Source organism: Pogonomyrmex barbatus, unplaced genomic scaffold, assembly GCF_055798465.1.
Source record: "Pogonomyrmex barbatus isolate J1 unplaced genomic scaffold, ASM5579846v1 scaffold20, whole genome shotgun sequence".
Classification (NCBI taxonomy): Eukaryota; Metazoa; Arthropoda; class Insecta; order Hymenoptera; family Formicidae; genus Pogonomyrmex; species Pogonomyrmex barbatus.
Window position 1 is genome coordinate 2,627,226 of NW_028297117.1, and position 20,431 is coordinate 2,647,656.

Sequence of the window (20,431 nt, forward strand, 5' to 3'; positions counted from 1 at the left end):
GAAAGATCGCGAGGAGAAATAGATACGCGTGTACGAGGCGAGGCGAGCTGATGGCGGGAGCCCGAAACGATCGCGAGGGATTCTTCTCTCGGGCGCGCGATCGTTTCACCGTTACGTCGTACGTGAGTGCTTTGCACATTCCTGGACCGTGTCCAGAAACGATCTGAATTCCAAGTATCAGCTACCATAATCGGAGATTCAAAGTGCCCGTTGGCGGCCGTTGGTCTAGAATTCCGAATCGAATTATGGGACCCGGCTCGCGGGACCGGCGGAGCCTCGAAACGACGTGAGATCGAGAGAATCAGATCCACCCTTGGGTCTCGCTCCAGTTATCGGCCAATGGTAGGCCGGATCCTGCCCTTAAATCTGGGCCAACTTTTTTTTAGCACCGAGACCACAACCCCCTTCTTCGTACGAACGTCGTCCTCCAATGTATGGTACGTGTCGGCTAGTAATCCCGGGAGATACCCGGGTGAAAGATGAATATCGAGGGCCACGACCTTTCGAGGATGGATCGTTTATTTGCAAAGAAGGCAAACGTAATACGCAGTGATCGCGAGAATAGATTTGCCATGGTAAAGCTGTTTGGATAATAATGAATTATGAATTTTGCTCGTAAAATATCCCTATCGTTCGATAAGTCTCGGCGATATTATCAAGTGAGATACGACAAGACATTTCGTAATATCATATCGTTATTCGATATTTGTGTATCTGTCTAAAGAACTTAATGTCCGTATAATTCGAATATTTCTGTGTTTATAATATTAATGAAGGACGCGACTAAATCCCTAAATATTTCATGTGAAACGTGATTATAATCATTGCTAATTTTAAGTACGTTACATTATTAATTAAATATTATGTATGTATTGTCATTATTTTAAAAGTAATTATTCACTCATTGAAAATCAAAGGACAATCGTAAAATAGTGAAATTTCCATATGACGTACATACATTATCATTTACAAATTAACTTTGATATCGTGTTTCTCATAAATTATATTTCAATTACACATTCATCTTAAATTACATTAAATTACATTATTTCGATTGTCAGTTTTATTTTGGTTTCGTCAAAAATTTATCATTGTTATCGTTTCATTAACGTGCAGCAACGATCAGAGAATAATAAATTGTCAACCATAAGCGGTTAGAAATTCTTAAATTAGTATCAATAATGTAAAAATCTAAGAAATTCTTAAATTAATATCAATGACGTAAAAATCTTGAATCTTATTAATAAAATAAAATAATATTTCCCGACTTAGTCATTTGTAATAAAAAAAATTCAACAATGTTTTTCAACAGTGTTTTTAACAATATTTACGACATCTGCTTCATTTTAATAATATATTGAAAGATACATTATTAAAGAATTTAAGTTTGAGAATTTAAGATGCAAGTTTGATGTAATTCCATCGTGCAAAGACTGGTAAATAGATGAGTGGAATAAATAACTAACGAAATCGTCAATGGAAGACGATTACCAGTAAACTCGTCCATTTACGTTTGTTCCTGCATTTATCGTTCGAATAGCGTGCCTCATTAGCAACACGATGTAGCTCTCGAGACGAGGAAACGTTGCGAAGTTCGACGATAATAATTATTTAAAGAAATGTTTTGTTCAACTGAAATATTATTTATAAACTTGTCAGACAGTATCTCTTGTGTATACAAAAAAGAAAAAAATGATGTCGAGTCAACATCAAGGGTAAATAAAAATAATCTTGTTGATTCAATATGAATATGCATTTCTTTCGTTAATATTGCTATTGAATTAACAAGATTGTTTTTAATGATATTTAATGCTACCATCTCAATATCATTCTTTTACGTGTGTGCGTATTCAAAAAGACGCCATTTTCTATTTGTAAGATCGTACTATTTTCTAATATTGAAAAATATTTTGGAAGTTTTCCAATAGTTGTTCGATTTTATTTTATAATTCGCTTTTGAATATTATAACATTGTTATTTGCATTTATACATTTTTACGTAATATTTAGATACAAAGATGAAATAATATATAAGATATAAGAAATATTGCTATTTCATATTATTGCAAGAATACTAACTATACATATATATATATATATATATATATATATATATACACTTTAATACCCTATTAATACAAATACACATTTGTATTAATGTTGATTTTGCTACTACGAGCTTTCCATTTTCTTTTGCCACCTATCTTAAAAGACAAGAGAGTTTTAGACGAACGCGGATCGTATCGAGTGTAGCACCGTCATCCTTCGCATTATTATCATCGTGACGATAAGCGCAGTCAACCATTATTTACGCGACAATTATACGGCTGAAAGTCATTGTGTTTCTCTGCATGTAAAATAGTGCGTGCTGAATTCTAGATCATGACTTATGTATCCCGAGCTGACTGAGCGGGAATACATCGAATCATCATGTGTGCACATTCGAGAATTTCTATAAGCAGCTCATAAAGAAACTTTGCAAAAATATCAATAGCCGAGTTACATAAATCTTACAAATTGTTAAATACCTTCATACAACTTTAGAAATGACTTAGTGATCACCCCGTTAAATAATATCCCGAATGGTATCGCGAACATTTCGATAATTTCATAAGTTAAAGAAAAACTATCTTCTCAAGTATCTTTTCTCCTCCGCGAAACTACCAGTGTATATTTGTAATTACGCGAAAATTATTATCCGCGTATAATAAAAAGTCACGATATTAGTCATGATATTATTAGACTTATTATCTTATTTCTTTAAGATATTAAAAGGATGGAAACACACGTTTTTTTCACACGTTACTTTTATTTTTTACTTTTTATTTTTATGCGAAAATAAATTATGCTCTTGCAAAACGAAATATTTACTTGCTTGTTCAAGAGCGCTGTGCTGACGGCAGCTTGCGAATTACCATAAATGACATCTGACCATTGATACCTTTGCCTTATCGCCCAGCGTGATAAAGAGACTTCGTACTGCCTTGGCGCCGATGAGCGCCAACTTCATTAGCAAGTAAGGTCATCGAAGAAGCGCAATATGCAAAGGTGTCCATGCGTCAATCTTCAACGTAAAGTCGTCTCAAATCTTCCGCGAATGCATTATTCATAACGGCGGCTCATTGAAAATCGGTATCGTTCGTAAATAGAATACATGATTTAACGGCACAGAGAAGATTAACTCTCTCCCTTTATTTATTCCTTTAATGTAATCTATAAGATAAACTTCTAATAGCCTTCCCAGTAAATAAGCTATCCAATATTTTTATAAGAAGACATTAACATTGGAAGTATTATGTTTCGTTTTGTAGTTTTAGCAAAACATATATATATATATAATTTAATATATGTAATTTAATCTATTAGCTAGAAAAATTATTACATTACAAATTATTATATTAAAAATTTATATATAATATTGATAACTGATGTCATTTATCATGAATGCGGGAAAAAATATTTCTTCGTTTCGTGAAAAAACTAAAATAGATATAATGATTATGGCATGCGAGTAACGATATATCACACTGATGCAGTGCAATTGAGACCAGACGAAGGCTGGACCACTGATGGAGATCTTGGTGTAGTAGGGACATCTCTGCTTTCATTGGCCGGTTTTACGAAGCCAATAGAGAACAAGGACGTCACGCTTGCGCAGCCTCCCGCTAAGTCAAGTTTTCTGGCTCTTTCATCTTACTGCGGAGCAGAAGGGATGACTTTGTTAAGAATTTAATTATTTAATAATGCATTTTTAAATCGTGGCCTATTCTTTTAGCCTCGATAAGAATAAATATTCAATAATCTTAAAATTTTAAGGATTGTGATTTTTATAAAAAAACAAAAGTATTTTGAAAGTATTTTAGTTTCAGATATATAAATTGTAACTATATAAAAAAATTTGATGGCATAAAAAATATAGTTATATTAATCCAATCTTTTTTATATAAATATTCAAGTTTTTGAGAATATCAAACGTTGTTTAAATTGACACATATGTGAGAAAAAAATCAAGTTGAAAAATTAAGCAAAAAGGATAATTTAAAATTATATTTTGTTTATACATAATTGTGTAAATGTATGTAATCATAAGAATAAGTATATAGAGAAATCAGAGATGACCACATAAACTTTTTATGACATTTAATTTATAATCTCTCACATAGAATGGCACATACTTTTTGTAACATGAAACTGTTTTTTTAAATCTCGATGAAGCAAAAATTTCACACCTTCTCTTAGGGCGCAACCCTATTATTATTATTATATCAAGACCCCGTATATACCTGCGCCTTGGTTCCGGCGGAAACTACAAAAACAAATCAAAGCGCGTCCTTCTATCGGACAGGCGGAAATTGTCTTTATTTTTTCCCTCTTTCTCCTACCGTTTCAACGAACACACGTCCGGTCGATGAGAAACATTCGACCGCAACTCGGTTCTTAAGATGGACGACTTCAATTACATAACAAAGCTCGTAGAACTTCTCTTTTATAACCTTGTTATATTTTCATCAACTAAATAGTCGTCAAATTAAAATAATTTATCAATATTTTTATAAATAAATTTTTTTATACATTTTTTTAATAACATGAATTTAAGAAGTAAATCTAATATAGCGCAAAAGATAAAATACTTATTAATTACTAATTAAACAATGGAAAATAAATATTTAACTATTAACATAATAATTACAAGTAATGGATTGTAGCGTGTAAAGTTAAAATTAAATTGCTATTTTTAAACTTATATTTATATAACGTTTCCTTTAAAAATAGTGATAATATGTAAACTTGATTGGTCGTTAAAACAGACCATATCTGAATCGTCGTCGTGTCGTTTTTACATATTTTACATATTTACTTATTTCCTTTACTTTCCTTAACGTTCTATATAAAATTAAACGCACATCGGACACTCAGGACATGATTCACGCTCATACCGGTTTACCCTCGTGGCCAGGTGAATCGGGGTTACGGACGAAGGAAGGTCCAGCGAGTCAAAGGTCGTATACCTGCACGCTCCTACGGGATCGTGCAGATAGCCCGTTTGCGTCTACCTGTTCGTTATGTGGAAAACCTGATTCCCTTGGGATCAATTTGATCCCTGCGAATTAAAAGGATTGTGGACAAGAGCGGTCCTCAGGTTCGCAGGTCAGAACGAGCGTCCGGCACAGAAATCGCGGTGACAACCCTGTGAGGGTCACGCAGGTACATAACCCTTTTGTGGGTCCATCTAAATGCCCTTACTTTAGGCGGGCCCTGGGCCAGCTGGGCGCGGCTCGAGGAAAGCTCAACGATAAAATATGACGCACGTGTCTCTCGGCGACACCATTTCCGTTAAAATCTGCCCGGCGATTGGCGTATTTAAATATTTGCACCAATTGAAGAGTTCTTGGGCTGTGGGCGAAGACTTGACCGTTACCAATTTTCCACATCACATACACGTGAATACCTGACGTGTCAACATGTCCTAGTAAATGGCCGGTTAGAAAAATTCCATATACATAGATCTAACTTTGAGAAAACATCACGCAAATTTTATATTAACAGACATTTAAAATTTCAAAGTCAAATTTATGTTTAAAATAATATTGTATATATATATATATATATATATACAATATTATTTTAAACATGAAAAATACATTCTCTTAATAGTAATATTGTATTAATTTTATATGATAAAATAATATGAAAATTTTACAAATAACCCAGATAAATAAATAAATTTAAATAAAATTTAAACTTTCTGACGTGTAAATTGAATGTGACATAAACAATTGTTCGTTCTTATGGGCAAGACGCAAACTTTCAGGAATGATAAATTTTCACAAATTTCGAAGTTTTTATGTATTTTCCTACTTTTCTTAAATAAGACCAAAGTGCTGTTGAGAAATTAAGACGCGTTCGACGCCATTGATGAGAGCCTCATAAATATCTTTCGAATGATAAAAAAACGTGACCGTGTATGTCGTTATATAACGGTAGCGCGAGTCTCTTTTATCGAGCGAACCGTTTTACGAGAAAAGTAAAAATAGTGACAGCAATTTTACGGCTCTTATGAGAGCGCTTTTAACAACCTCGCGTAATATTAATGATAGAGATACATGTAACTTGTGTTTCCTATTTTATCCAGTAAAATCTACGTCATGCATTTACGCGATATATTCGAAATCCTTATTCGATCTTCATCTTATTTAATCTTATACATCTTATTTGTAACATCACTGTGGTATCTTTACTTTTATTCATAAAAAAAAATCTAAAATGTTTCATAGAATCAAAATTATGCATTATAACAATTGTATATATTTTATATTCATTTCTAATAATTTAAATCCATCTTAAATTTATCCATCTTCAATTCAACGGCGCGAATATAAACCAGCGGGCTCTTTTCCTCGTTGACGTGATTTTCGTCGCATTGAATTTCAATGAACGAAAGCGCAATGTCGCACTTCCGATTTCCTCAAGAACTACCTCTTCGGTAATCTCTTTAGCGCGACGATAGAACTTTTCCTGGTTTTGTTTTAGGTTTCATAACGACCATACCATAACGACCGTTTTCAGTCGCGTTATGCTGAATAATGCAAAGTGTATGACGTATAGTATTCTCAATAAGCTGTGATAAACTTTTACCTGCTTAAACTCTTCAAGGCTCACGTTCTGTTGTTGTGACGAATGAAATTCATAGAAGACGATAAAAATTGTGTCAAATCACTCCGCCGCGAGATAATCATATTCATGATAATGATATAATCATATTGCACAAATCCCTATGTCAATTTCTACTTGTTCATTTTGATAAAATATCCCAAGCATCTATGGAAAAATATATAAAATGAAAATATCGTTTAGATATCTCATAAATAGGATTTTTATTTTATAATTTATATTTCAAAAAATATATATAGAATTTATGTTTCAAAATACATAATTTTTTGTAAAAAAATTTCAAATGTTTCGATTAAAATTAACGAATTAATTTCAAACGTACTAACAAATATCTAAAAAATAGTTGAGTTTGAATGCTCGAAAGTGTTTTAAAGGTTATTCTATAGTACACCAGTTTAGATAAAAAAATAGTTCGTAACGCTTACTGGCCCAATCCTTGCTGACCTCTTAAAAAAGTGGTGGGGCCCTGCATGCGTTGCTCTAGTTTAATGTCAAACTTGACCAACGGAAATTTATAGCGGATATTTCAACGGTCACAGACCTACCGTACAAGCAACTTGCATAATTCAGGTGTCGTCGCTCGTCATCTACCACTCGAAATAGAATTCTTTTTACATTTCTTGAATCAAATTATTACGACTCTAAATTAAATCGTTGCAATTTTCATTTTTATCGAAATGTATATGAGAACTTTTCCAACTTGTATATATAAAAAAAAAAAAAAAACCTGAAAAAGCTATATTAATATGTAAAAAAAGATGTTAAATTAAACAGATACGTTAATGTCATTTTTTTATTTTATACAAACGTTATTTCATTACATAAGTATTATTTATCGTAAAATTTTTAAGTTAACAAAAATGTTTCAAGTTCCTTCTTTTACCAGATGTTGGGTTAACCGATTCTCGGTCTGAGTGATATAACACCACGGTTGGTCGACTGCAATGGGGGAACGATCGTCCGTTGCTCCAGTTTACGAAAGCGTACCGGACAGTAAGGAATATCAATATCGAACGGCAACCTCGTCCAGGTGTAAGGACACCTTAAGGCATCCCTCAACGGCCGACACGGCCGACCACGTCCGAGGATCTATTAGAGCATAGTTTTTCCCATACCGCTATCGCCACTGGCCATTCGTTAGGCACATCGAGCTGGACACGAAGAAGGTGCCTAACGGATTTTTTCGACCTGATTTAAATAGATTCTCTTCTCCCTTTCTCTCCCTCTCCTTCGGCACTCGGACATTGTCCAGGTAAATTTTCATTGCCGGCTACCTTGCGAACGAGGAAGCCGGCAATGAATCGTTTTCCTCAGGTAGCCAGCGTCTATGGGAATATTGCAGAAATTGACCACTTAGGGTCACTCGGCGATTTCCGAATTAAAACGTCGCAACCCCTTCAGAGATTTTGAAGATCTCTCTCTCCCATGAGCGCGGATTTCGTTTACCTGTGTCGAAGCTTGCGTCTGATACAGCTTCAGATTTAATCCCAAGGGTTGACAAAGGCGTGAGAAATTTCAAGACGGGTCCATAGCTAGTTTTTACATCATGAAGATGCATTTATATAGAATATCTTTATGTAACCTTCATGTAAATAATCTCTTAAATAATCTCTTAATTAAGTTTAAATACTTAATTAAATAATCTCAATTTAAAGTGTTCAACTTTCTCCATCAAAATATATAAATATCCGTAAATATAATAAATACAAAAAAATTTCTAAATTGAAATAATTATTGACTAAAGCATATATGTAAGAATTCGAAGAATTTATGCTAATGTTTCTACAAATGCTACTAAATATTTGTGGAATGTAAAATAAGTTTTCCGGAAAATTCTGTTATTTTTTCAAACAACAGATATATGCTTATAATAATGATCTTACCTGCCTGTCATAAATATTTGTAGATGTTTGTAGGATGAAAGTGGATGCAGAAGCTATTGTTAGACCCGTGAGAAAGCTACAAATTCAAAATGAATATGTAAAATTCTCATTGACATAGGAATTATAAGGATTTATAAAATCTATCATTAGCACATAGGAAAAGTCTCGTGAATCGATCTAAAAACGAATCTCTCTCATACATGTACAACATGTATAATTTCAAAGTCTATAAATAACAATGTAAATTTTTTAAATATTTGTACTTTAGTAACAGTTGTAGACAAGTCTTCTAGTAAAATTTATATTGTTATTTATATTTAATGTATCTATTTTCTTTATCATGAGATATCTATTTTTTTTTTTTAATCACCGATTTGCAAATAGCTTATGCCTCAAGCGCATACACTTATTGACAGTACAGTACGAAGTAATTATTGATTTTTAATATTTAATTATTTAATGTTTTTATCTAAAGATGATTTTCGTTCAAAAAAGAGAGTAGGATTTTTCCTTTTGAATGCAAATTAAAGTTGAAAATTACGACGTTGTCGTTAATAATAAAATGTTTGCACAGCATCGCAGTGTTTGTGCGTCTCATTGTTAGTCATTGAAACAAAGAAAAACCACACCGACACCGTTGGTCTGTTTAAGCTTCCAGAACTACTGATACGTTACGATTAACATAAATTTGCAGACGGAACGTCCGGTGTGCTGCCCTGTGACGCCGACAGGCTATCTGCGTGGTAACAGACTGCTTTGCATACGCTTGATCCTTAAATACTGCCTTTTCGCAGTATAGATCCGTGGTCTTTGTCCCTCTTAGTGCATGCGCGTTTATATACATATATATATATATATATATATACATATATACATATATATATATATGTGTATATGTATATATGTATATGTATGTATATCTAACTTAAGAACAGACTTAAGAATATTTTTTCAACATTGAAATTGAAAAAACAAAGATGTATAGAATTTTTGACGATTAGAACTTCTTAACTTTTACTATTGTTAATGAATTATATTAATAAGGCATTTTTTATTTTTATTAATTTAAGATCGATATTTGTTTCCAACAAGAAATAAATTATTTGTAACATATAATGCACATTCTTTGTGCACCGTACTCACAACTCACTACACAATTTTCACATCAATCACGCATATGTGTGTATATAAATAAAAAAAAGATAAATGTAAATGCGTTAAATTTGAGAATTTTTTCACGTGACGTAGAAATTGAAAACGTTGACGCGGCTATAATCAGAGCAATATAGAAAACATCCTGGTGACCCCGAAGATCAATGAATGATCGGGCTCGCTGTCCATCAATATTCATACAGATTCATGAGGGCAGAGAAAGAGCAACGAGTCCCGTCCTGATTAGCCTCGAGCTTCAGACGGCTATTCGCGTGAATGTAACGATGATGTTGCGACGTGCGCACCAAACGGAGTCAGAGGTCATCGCAAACAATTCTACGTGTGGGAAAGGCCGAGCCGAACTCGCAACGAGAAACGACAGCGTCATATTGTCGCACGAAGGAAAAAAAGGGAAGGAATACAGATATAACGAGGGATCGAGAGATGGTGAATGCTCGAAATGTCTCTTTGACGCATAGAAGCGGTGGAGGAACCGGAAGTTAGTATTTCGCGTGCCCGCCAAGACGTCGTCCCACTTTGGTCAGCTGTGAATCCACTTCGTATCGCCGTTTCGTTTCAACACAATTGCGAACAACGCGATGTCGGGAAGCAACGCGTAACGGTGGTTGACGATATGCTAACTTCATTTGCATCATGCCGAGATCATAGTATTCCCATATAATTTTAATTATTTTAAGTTCAAGCAGTTATATCGTCAGATGGTGAAGGAAATCCAACAAAAGGAGAGATAAATAGCAAAATTCAAGATGAAAGGTTTTATAGTGCAAAATTACGTTAAATGTAAAATAATTAAAATCAGCTATAATCAAATCAAGCTCAGCTCAGCTATAATCAAAATCAGTTCCTCATTCTCTCTCCCTTTTATGCTATTATATTAACAAATATAAATGTAAACGCTTGCATTCTGAGTATACTCAATTTAATTATAGCGTAATTTGTTTTAATTAGAAAAATCAATTGCAACGGATTTTTATGCTCTTATTTTTTACGAATTTATAAGATAATTCTGTTACACAGAACTTGTATAAATTTAATTATATAAAGGGATAAAATATTATTTGTAATTTGAATATTCTGATCTCAACGTACGTTTAAGACAATTATATTGAAGCGCGTAAATATTTCCACTGATATTTATTATCAGTATAAGAGACAAAAGACAATTTTTATTGTCTAACGGTATGATGCGTGAAAAGTTATCTTTCAACAATTTCTTGCACGAGCTCACGTTTCGGATATAATGTCAGCAGTTGCGATTTCAGATAAATATTGTCACGCGAGATTTTCGTGTCGCTATTTCGATCATGGATTTCCGCATGTGCCATTTCAAGAGCAGTGTCTGTAAAGAATATTTACGCATTAAATATTAAAAAAAAATCGTGCTAATTTCAAAAAATTAACTTATTAATAATTATTTAAATATAACAAAATGAAAATAATGAATAACAATAATTTTATATAATAATCCTTTTATATAATAAACTACACGGAAAGAACATTTTTGCTGGCAAATCTAAAAATTTGACCAGATACAGATCTAAAAATAATTTTGTTGGCCCATCAAAATTATTTTGCAGAAACTTAAATATGATGATAATAATACTGCAAAAATGTTTGATCTTCTAACAATCAATTTGAACATCGTATATAATAATTTTGAAAGCTCAACAAAATCGTTGGCCAGATCTGTATATAGCAAAATTTTTAGATTTGCCAGCAAAAGTGTTCTTTCCGTGCACTCGATTGAAAAAGAACCTTTCAATTGAACTTATACGACAATAATGTGCGATTATGAATTTTTGATGTAAGATAATCTCTCGTACCTGTGGAATTTCATTAAAAGCAGAGAAAAGTTTCCTCACGCAAGTTAGTTGCTCAGAGTACACGTGTTTCAATAATGCTACGTGAACCTATTATAGCGATTGCGATCAGGCTTTATTTATCGCTGAGGAGAAGTCAGCTCCAAATTCATAAAAAAATATACAGGTAAAGAAGAAGATGTACCGAGATATATTTTATTTGTCCTATGGATTTTTTTATCTATTAATCAGGATTATAGGGTACCAGAAGTCATTTTTCGTATCAGTCAAAGGACTAAAGTATTCATTAAAGACTATACACATTGTAAAGACGCGAGACTACGAGGGTACTAAAAATCGGTCGTTGTTGGGATCGGCAAAATCTCGTCTGATAAAGACGTCTCTCCTCTTTTCGACAGGATAATCGTTAAGGCAGGTGTCCCCGACAAGCGTGGGAGACTCGAGTGCCTCCCGGCCGCTGTTCTCCCAACCCATTACTGTAACGAACGCCAAAGAGTCGCCATGGCGACTCGTGGAGAAACACACACACACGTGGGGTGTAGCAGCTCTCCTTTTTTTTCCTCCTCCCCTCACCTCTTTGCCACTCTTCCACCCAGAGCGGCCCTCCAGCCCTCCCCTTTCCTCCCACACCTATCCCTTACTCTTCCCACTTTCTCTCTCTCTCTCTCTCTCTCTCTCTCTCTCTCTCTCTCTCTCCCTCTCCCTCTTTCTTCCTCTTTTCCCCGCTCACAAACGCCCCTTTTTCGTCGGCTCCCTCGCCCTTCGACCTCCTTCCATCGCGAGTTGAAAGCGGCGTGGGTCTACGCGCTGCTCTACGGAATATCTCAAACCGGGGATGCTTTTGTACGGACGCGTCCGTACGTTTGTGAATTAGAGACCCCGAATGAGCCAGCGGCGTTACCATGGCGGCCGGGTCGGTTGCCATCGCGATACCGGCCACAACATAAAATCACTTTGACGATTTGTTTGGAGCCATTGATGCGCCACACATGCGGGAATCAATTTTATCCCCGGACACAATCGCCCGGTTGCCGTTTGGACGCCCTCCGCCTGCTCCTGCTCCTCCTCCTCCTCCTCCTCCTCCTCCTCCTCCTTTCGAATTGGTCACCCCTTTCCGCCAAGACAGCGATGAATCGTCCCTGGGACCACTTGGACACCTAATATCCTCGGAAAGCCCTCGCAACCTCCCCTCCCTCCTCTCGAACGTGTCCTCCATCAGCGACTGGAAATGGCTTCGCAAATCGTAATATTCTAATTTCTTTTAGTCACCAACGTAAAGTGACGAATCGAACGCGGAAAATTTGATGTTCCTGAGCGAGACCAATATATTTCAAACATACGCTATCCGCCTCATATGACTAAGTGGACTCTTAGTGCAATTAAAATAGAACCGTTCCGGTCGATTAATCATTAAGTAATTTTTTATTTTCATTTTTATCTTTATTAATCTTAATTAAATACTATAACAACATCCTCGTACAAGTCATAATATGCGAAAAATATGAAAGCTTTTCACGAGATATCGAATGGCTTAGGATTCCATTATCTTGTCATAGATTATTGATTTCTGTCTCTATATCATATACACGTACAAGTTGCGTGTGTCACTATTATGTCGGGAGTCCTTGACCAACTGCGCTTTTAATGGTAGATATTATGTCATTAACAACGGAAAAATACCCTTAAAAACTTTTAAGATAATCTTTAAACATAGCTAGTTGTAAAATAAGTAAGTTGTTAAAAATTAAAATAAATTATCATACCTACGTATTTGTCTTCCAAATCCATGAAAAAAGAATTATACATCCAACAAATCTTTTCAACATTTAGAGATAATCAGATCGTACTTAATAATTTGGATTAAAAATTTATGATATCAATAATTGATCGATAAAAATATAAGTTCTCGTATATGTGTGTTCCCGTATCCTGTCTACTGGCAAAACATTGGTCACTCATGATTCCAAGATATCGATGTATCATACAACATTCGCAAATTTGGACTTGAACAATTTTTGTTCACGTGATAAGTTCTTATCTGCCGCACCGTATCTGCATTACGTACTCGGCCTTACGTATGTTTGCGTTAAGTGGAATGATCTCAAGTTCAAGCTCACACGCCACGAATAGTCGACTTTGTTCGCGTAGCTCATCCGAAGTGGCTGTTTTGCCACTTCATCACGCTATAACGCAATTAAAACCGATAATCACATTCTTATCTGCATAAAATCGCGCGCGCATTCAAAACTGAACCAGATTATTAATCAGATTGTTAAACTCAAATAGCTACTAATGTATATGTATATATGTAATACCGTGTGTACGTATGTTGCACACAGTGTTGCGTATTGCTAATTCGAGAATATTTTTCGAGAATATCAGATATATAAATAAAAAATTAATTAATTTTAAATCAAGACGAATATTCTCATTTTTATAAGCAAGAAAAAGCTAAAAATTTTAATTCTTGATTTCATCAAATTTGTATACGAGTATTATTTTCATCCAATTCTAAGATTGAAAATCTTTTATACATTAAGTTATAATATTCTTGCTTATATATATATATATATGAAAATATTTATACTTATATACCAATACAAATTCAATCAAATCAAAATTTTTCTAAGAAAATTATGTTCTTGCTTATACATATATAGTCTCGATTTAGCACTAATTTTTTTTCTGTACATCAGTTCAATTTATTACGTAGACTTAACATATTCGTATTCTGTGTCTCTTATATCGATCTTAATAAAAAAATAAAAAAAAAAATTGAAAAAAAATAAATATATAAAATAATAAGAAAGAGGGCATACTATTTATTTCTGTTTTTTTCTAAGGAACACGTGTGTATTAAACAAAAATTGCGAACAATCGCGGATCACTACGCGACACTTTGTCGTATTAATAAAAAATTAACGATTACATTAAAAAGTTAACAAATAATACGTGCGTACAATTAATAAGTGTAGTTGTAAAAAATTATTGCAGACAGATTTAGCCGCGTTTCTTTTTGTCTGTTTCTCGAGCGGGACAAGGGTACTTTCGATTGTGTCTCGTGCTGAAATAACGCGATTCGCGCAAGAGGCGGCGTTTACTTGACTTTCCAAGTCGCGTATGCACGGAATATCGGTACGCGACACTTACAGATAGACGGCCGACGAACGCACACGTCAACGGGAGAAGGCAAAGACGGTTACGTGATCCGCGATTGTTATGTAAATATCGTTGCTCGCGCAGGAACGCGCTTCTGTATTTTCCCTGTTTTTTTTTTTTTTTTTTTCTTTTTTCTTCTATTAGATATTTTCTAGAAGTAGAGATAAGATGCCTATCGCCAGTGCGCAATAAAAATCGCAAAGTAAAGGTATATCGAGTATTCTTTTACATTGTTTATGGTGAAATTACATTATGGAATAGTTCCCGCGACGATCGCATAATACAAATTACGAAAAGACAGCGGAACGATCAACATAATAACAAATATTTACGGAAACAATGACAGTGACAAGACGATAAGAAAGACGCGCGCATTCCTCTTAAAATGTTTCGCAAAGTATCCGCGCGAGCACGTCGCGGATTCGAGCTCCCTTTCTCCACTGGCACTCAATTAACATAATTGCTGTAAGCGTCTCTATATATCTGGGAAACGTATAGTTTAAAATTCAATTATCATTACGAAACGCGTGATTATCGAGCGTGGAACGTTCTATCCGCGTAAATCAAACATGCCGCTGCCCGGCGAGGCTCCGTCCGCGATATCTCCATCCATCCGAAGCGGATCGGATTCGCAAACGCAACGCGTCGTCGCGCCAGTCTTATTTGCCCAATCATTTGCGATGCAATTGCGAATTATTCGTGCGCAATTGCGAAATTCGAGTCCGCGGTTGCGACAGTCGCGCGCACGCCAGATAAACGCGGCGCGCGTCCGCGAGAGATTTTCGCAACGCTGATTTTGGGCTACATTCAGAAATACCAGCCAAGTGACTCCGCATATCATTTTATCCTTGTTTCGTTTCGAATGTTAAACAAGAATAAAGTGGGGAGAACAGTGGTGTTTCGGGTGATGTTTCCGAACGACGTAATCATATTATGACCGGCGAACGGGCCCTTACTCTTATTGGCCTCTCATTGGCCACGCCGATCGTTAACCAAGGCGCATCTAGCCTTAGCTCTCCGTGCACCTCCTCGCACTTTCACTCCACATATGCCACGTGATCTCGTGGTTTTCCTTTTTCGCCGAGTAGGAAAAGCGCGTGGTGCGGCGCGGCGCGGCGCGGCGCGGCGTCTCCGATTCGACACGCGGGGAATCGTTGTGTTCGCCGATGCTCGCTAACCGATGCACACCCGCTATTGTGTTCTGCCTCCAGGAGGCATTTCGCCACGTTTACACCGCGGCGCGGCCACCTGCTCGCCGGTTACGGCGAAATTGCCGTACTCGATTCGGGAATCTCCGTTTAATGAGTACGTTGGAGTACGCCAGTTACAAGATATTCTTACGCGAGTACGAGAAAAAAAGATTCGATTCACGAAGAAATCTGTCCGTAGAAGCGCTTTCGGAACGACAAGGGGACGACTAAATGCGCATTTTAGAGAGGTGGAAACGAGACGAGAATCTTGCCGTCTCGATTAAAATTGAACTTATCGCGAAAACCGACTGTGCAAGAGGTAGCTTATGCGGGTATTTGTCAGAAAATAATATCTATATCATTTTCTAGAGAACCATGACGTGACTCTAGGTATCGTTAGGCGTAATGCACGCGACGATTGTCATATTCGAAAAATCAAGAACGAGGTAGAAACGAGGTGGAATATTGCGGAGGAGCAGACATCGCCTTTTCCACGGTCGCTTTTTGCAGAAAGAGGAGATATCATATCCGCGAGGAGTGCTGCCCTGTCTGTCGTTCGCATAATCGTCGCAGGGGAAACAGAAGCGGGCTACGCCGATAGGAGCGATGCTTATGCTCGTATTCTCGTTTGGCGACTTTTGCGCGGCGTGCGGGGGAGTTAAGACGTACGCGCTCCCGATAACGATAAACGGCGTATCGGCGTATTCGTCCCCTTTTTCCTTTCGTCCCCCGGTCTCGCGAGCGGCTCCTCCGTCGTCGTCGTTGTGTTGCATAATGCGCTAATGGCCTTCCACGTAGACGATACTCCGTTTTGATTCTCTCGTGGAAAGTTTTCTAGGAAACGCAGCCGCTAATCCTTTCACCGGTTGCGCCGGATATTGTTGTTGTCAGTTAAAAATCAAAATCGGGAGCAATGTTTCTTTGAATGTTGGAAAATAAGTATTCGCGTAACATTAAATTTGAGTACTTATTTTCCGTATATTTTGTCTTGAACGTGTAGATGTTCGTTCGGTTTATTTTCTGGCAGTATTTTCGTATCAACTCCCCGAAATTAAATTAAATCTATCTCTTTTAGGATTTTTAGCGAAATAATTTTCCGAATAATACATATAGCTTATAAATATAAGTAACTACAGTTTTATATATATAAATAGATTTTAAATATTATATCATTAATAATACTAGTTGAAAAATATTTTTAATTCACAATTTTTCTAACGATATAAAACATGCAACATAATAACGTAATATATATATGTGTAATTTTAAGAAAAATAATTATATCGTGTAAGAAGAAGGCATTACTTTTAGAAACTTTTATATTTAAGCAATTTGGCAATCTATGAAAAATATTGCAATAGTGCTAAAAATAACAATTCCGAACTCGTAAACTCCGCGCTACAAAATAAGCCGCCTTGTTTCGTTAAATTTCACATGCTTCGCTATACGTAAACCGTAACAGCATGATCAGCGCAGCAGATAAGCATATATATGCGGAAAGAACAGAGCTGATATATAGAGAAGCAGAATATTTTTACGATTACCAAACTTTGCGTTCTTTACGTTTGAACGCGCGCGTTCTCTCCGGCCGTGTACATCGTTAATTTCTCCTGGCGAAAATTAGACTTAATAAAAAGTTGCAGCCTATGATTACTTAAATTTTTAAAGCAACATTTTCAACATGTATCATCAACATATGTTTTTTGTTATTTTAATGCTCTCTTCTTTAACGCGATGCATATTCAATTATTTTACAAAGAATAATGAGCACCGTGTATTATTCTTTTCAGAGACAAAATTTTACAAAAAGCTTTAAAAAACGATAAAGTTAAAAAACGTAAATTGTTGGAAATTTGTTTAATTTGTGTTGTTGGACACAATATTTCGCAGCCATTGCCTCTATTCTTCATCTACGCCCTCTTTCTTATTCCTTTTTCGCGGAAAGGAACGCTTTCTCGAGAGCCCTTGACAAGGACTGCCTTTTCTCATTCACCCTCATCTCCCGTGACGCTCATTGGAGGGATGGAATGCTACCCGGCCAATGAACCGTTTCAACTGGACTTCCTAACGAGGGAGGACTACAGGTGCAATGGTGACAGCTGTATAAGCACTCCCTCGTATTAGGAGTTTTTAAATTTGGCATTGTGATTCACGAAAATATGCTCAATAAATAAATAAATAAGGTGAAATGTTGATATTAGCATCAAGTTTTCAAACAATTTTATTAAAGATTTATTAAGGATAAAATATCGTGGAAAGGGTCTAAACAAAATGTGCAAAACAAAACATGCTACTTAGTAACTGTACTTTAGTACATATGTGGTAGCGCAAGATATAATATCTCTCGTCATTTCCTTTGAGGACGGCCGGTTTGTATAAAAAACGTGCGTGCAGTATCTTTGCAGTATCTTGTTTAAAAGCCGTAGGACGCAATGCATAATTAAAAACATCCGCATACATAGGTAGATATCTCTCGCGTGAGCGGACAGCAGCCAGCCAAGAGAGAGAGAGAGAGAGAGAGAGAGAGAGAGAGAGAGAGAGAAAAGGATAGAGAATACGAACAGTCGATCGATATATGCCGTGACCAGGCGGGAGTTCTGCACGTCGCATTACGACGCATCGGGTGGGATCGACTCGGTTTTTCTAGGAAACGTTCATCCGCCGCGGGATCGACGACCGTTACGCGAAGATGCCGATTAAAACCGGGAGAGAGAGAGAGAAAGAGAGAGAGAGAGAGAAAGAGGAGAAAGAAAAAGAGAGAGAGGGAGGGGGAGAGAGAGAGAGAGAGAGAGAGAGAGAGAGAGAGAGAGAGAGAGAGAGAGAGAGAGAGAGAACGGAGAGAGAATGATAACGCAACGTAATGTAAATGCGGATGCGGTCGGCGCGTGCGCCTGCAGTAGGGCACGGCAAGACGACAGCTGTTTCAGTCCTCAGGCAACATCAGCGTTGCACCTGCCTATTGCCTGCCTGCCTGCCTGCCTGCTTGCTTGCCTACCAGCTCGTTTTGCCCGCTCGCCTGCTTGCTCGCCTGCCCGCTAACCCACCTACCCACCTATCTCTCCACCTATGTGTATCCACGCGACTCGTGCCAGCATCTACACGCACGCGAGTCCTTCGGCTTCTTAAATCCGCGGCAAGGACCGCGGCGGGAGAAGGAGAGGACGGGGGAGAATGCGAGGACTCGCATTAATGATCGAGCTCCTCGCGCAGACGGTTGAGCTCGAGGTTAATGGCACAACAAGGCGGGACGGGTTTTGTTTTGACGACCCACCATACACCGAATTGTTTTGAATATATAATTAAAAAAAAAAAAAAAAAAAAAAAAAAAAAAATTGGCCACTCCAGTATAATCGCCATGTGTTTTTACATTGCGATCATTATTTGTCGTAAATTAATTTTTTTCAATGGGAAATTTTTATCCTCTATATACAAAACATACTAGCGTATCTCGCAACCAAAGGAGCATGCTAGAACAGCACGTATGTATTTATTAACATGGGGCTCGAAGGTGCATAATGTGACAGTAAACGTTGGCACCCGCATGAACGGTCATCACACATTCTTTCGAGAGCCTCCATACCAGCGAACAAAACGTCCGAAATTAAATCTAACGGGATTTAAAAGTCAATTCTTCCTTTGTCATTCCGAATTTTATTCTCTTATATCAATCGCCTTTTCATTAATTTATTATATTTATCTGAAGAGTGCATACATTCGGACTTATGTATTATATGTATATTGACATGAAAATGAAATGTTAACATTTAATTTTATTTAAACTTTTGAAATAGTAAATATCTTCGAGATTAATCTTTATTTTAAGAAAAAGTTACGATTGTTGTAAAAATATCGTCAAGATGAATGATCAAATCGAAACGAGTCCATATCGGTGAAACATTTCGGTATGTCTTGGCTTATCGTGCGGCATACAAAGAGCAAATTATTTTGCTCCATCTCTTAAACTCGCGGAGAGAGAGAGTCAGTTCGGGACACAGGATACGCGTGATCATTTTGCAAATTCGCCAGATGTAATGCTGCGACGGTCATAGCCCGATATCTTGGTTTGTATGACAGGTCGACTAGCAGTCGCGACTTAGAAGGAGACTATTGTCACGCCAGGCCTACTTCGCGATACTAACGGAAGTCTCTTGACCAATCAGTCCCTCGATTCTTGGTCAAGCGGTCAGATTAAAGGGAAAATTGAAACAATATTGTCCACTAATTAAGGCAGACTCTCGGCAGACTTTCAGTTGGTACTACTTAATCTAGCCCGCAAATAAAAAAAACAAAATCGCTTAATATATACAAATGAAAGCGTTTAAAGAGAAAGAAACGTTGAATATAGTATATTTAAATAATTAATAAAGTAAAATAAATTGACTAATTAATTAATAAAAAGAATTATCATGTTAGATAATTAAAATAATTAATAAATTAATAAATTATAATAAATAACATAAATTTGTTTGTTGGACACAGATCTCCATGGTGAATTATCTTTGTCATTTTATTACTATTGATGCGGAATTGAAAAT

The 20,431-nt window shown here is 36.3% G+C and overlaps 1 long non-coding RNA gene across 1 annotated transcript in view; it reads right to left on the bottom strand.

Moving 5' to 3' along the window:
* Positions 1-2,126: 2,126 nt before the first annotated feature.
* LOC148936542 (uncharacterized) overlaps positions 2,127-20,431 on the bottom strand; it is a 49,840-nt gene continuing 31,535 nt past the window's right edge. The window contains exon 3 of the long non-coding RNA XR_016139448.1: positions 2,127-3,695. This is a non-coding gene — a long non-coding RNA (uncharacterized LOC148936542). The remainder of the gene's footprint in view (positions 3,696-20,431) is intronic.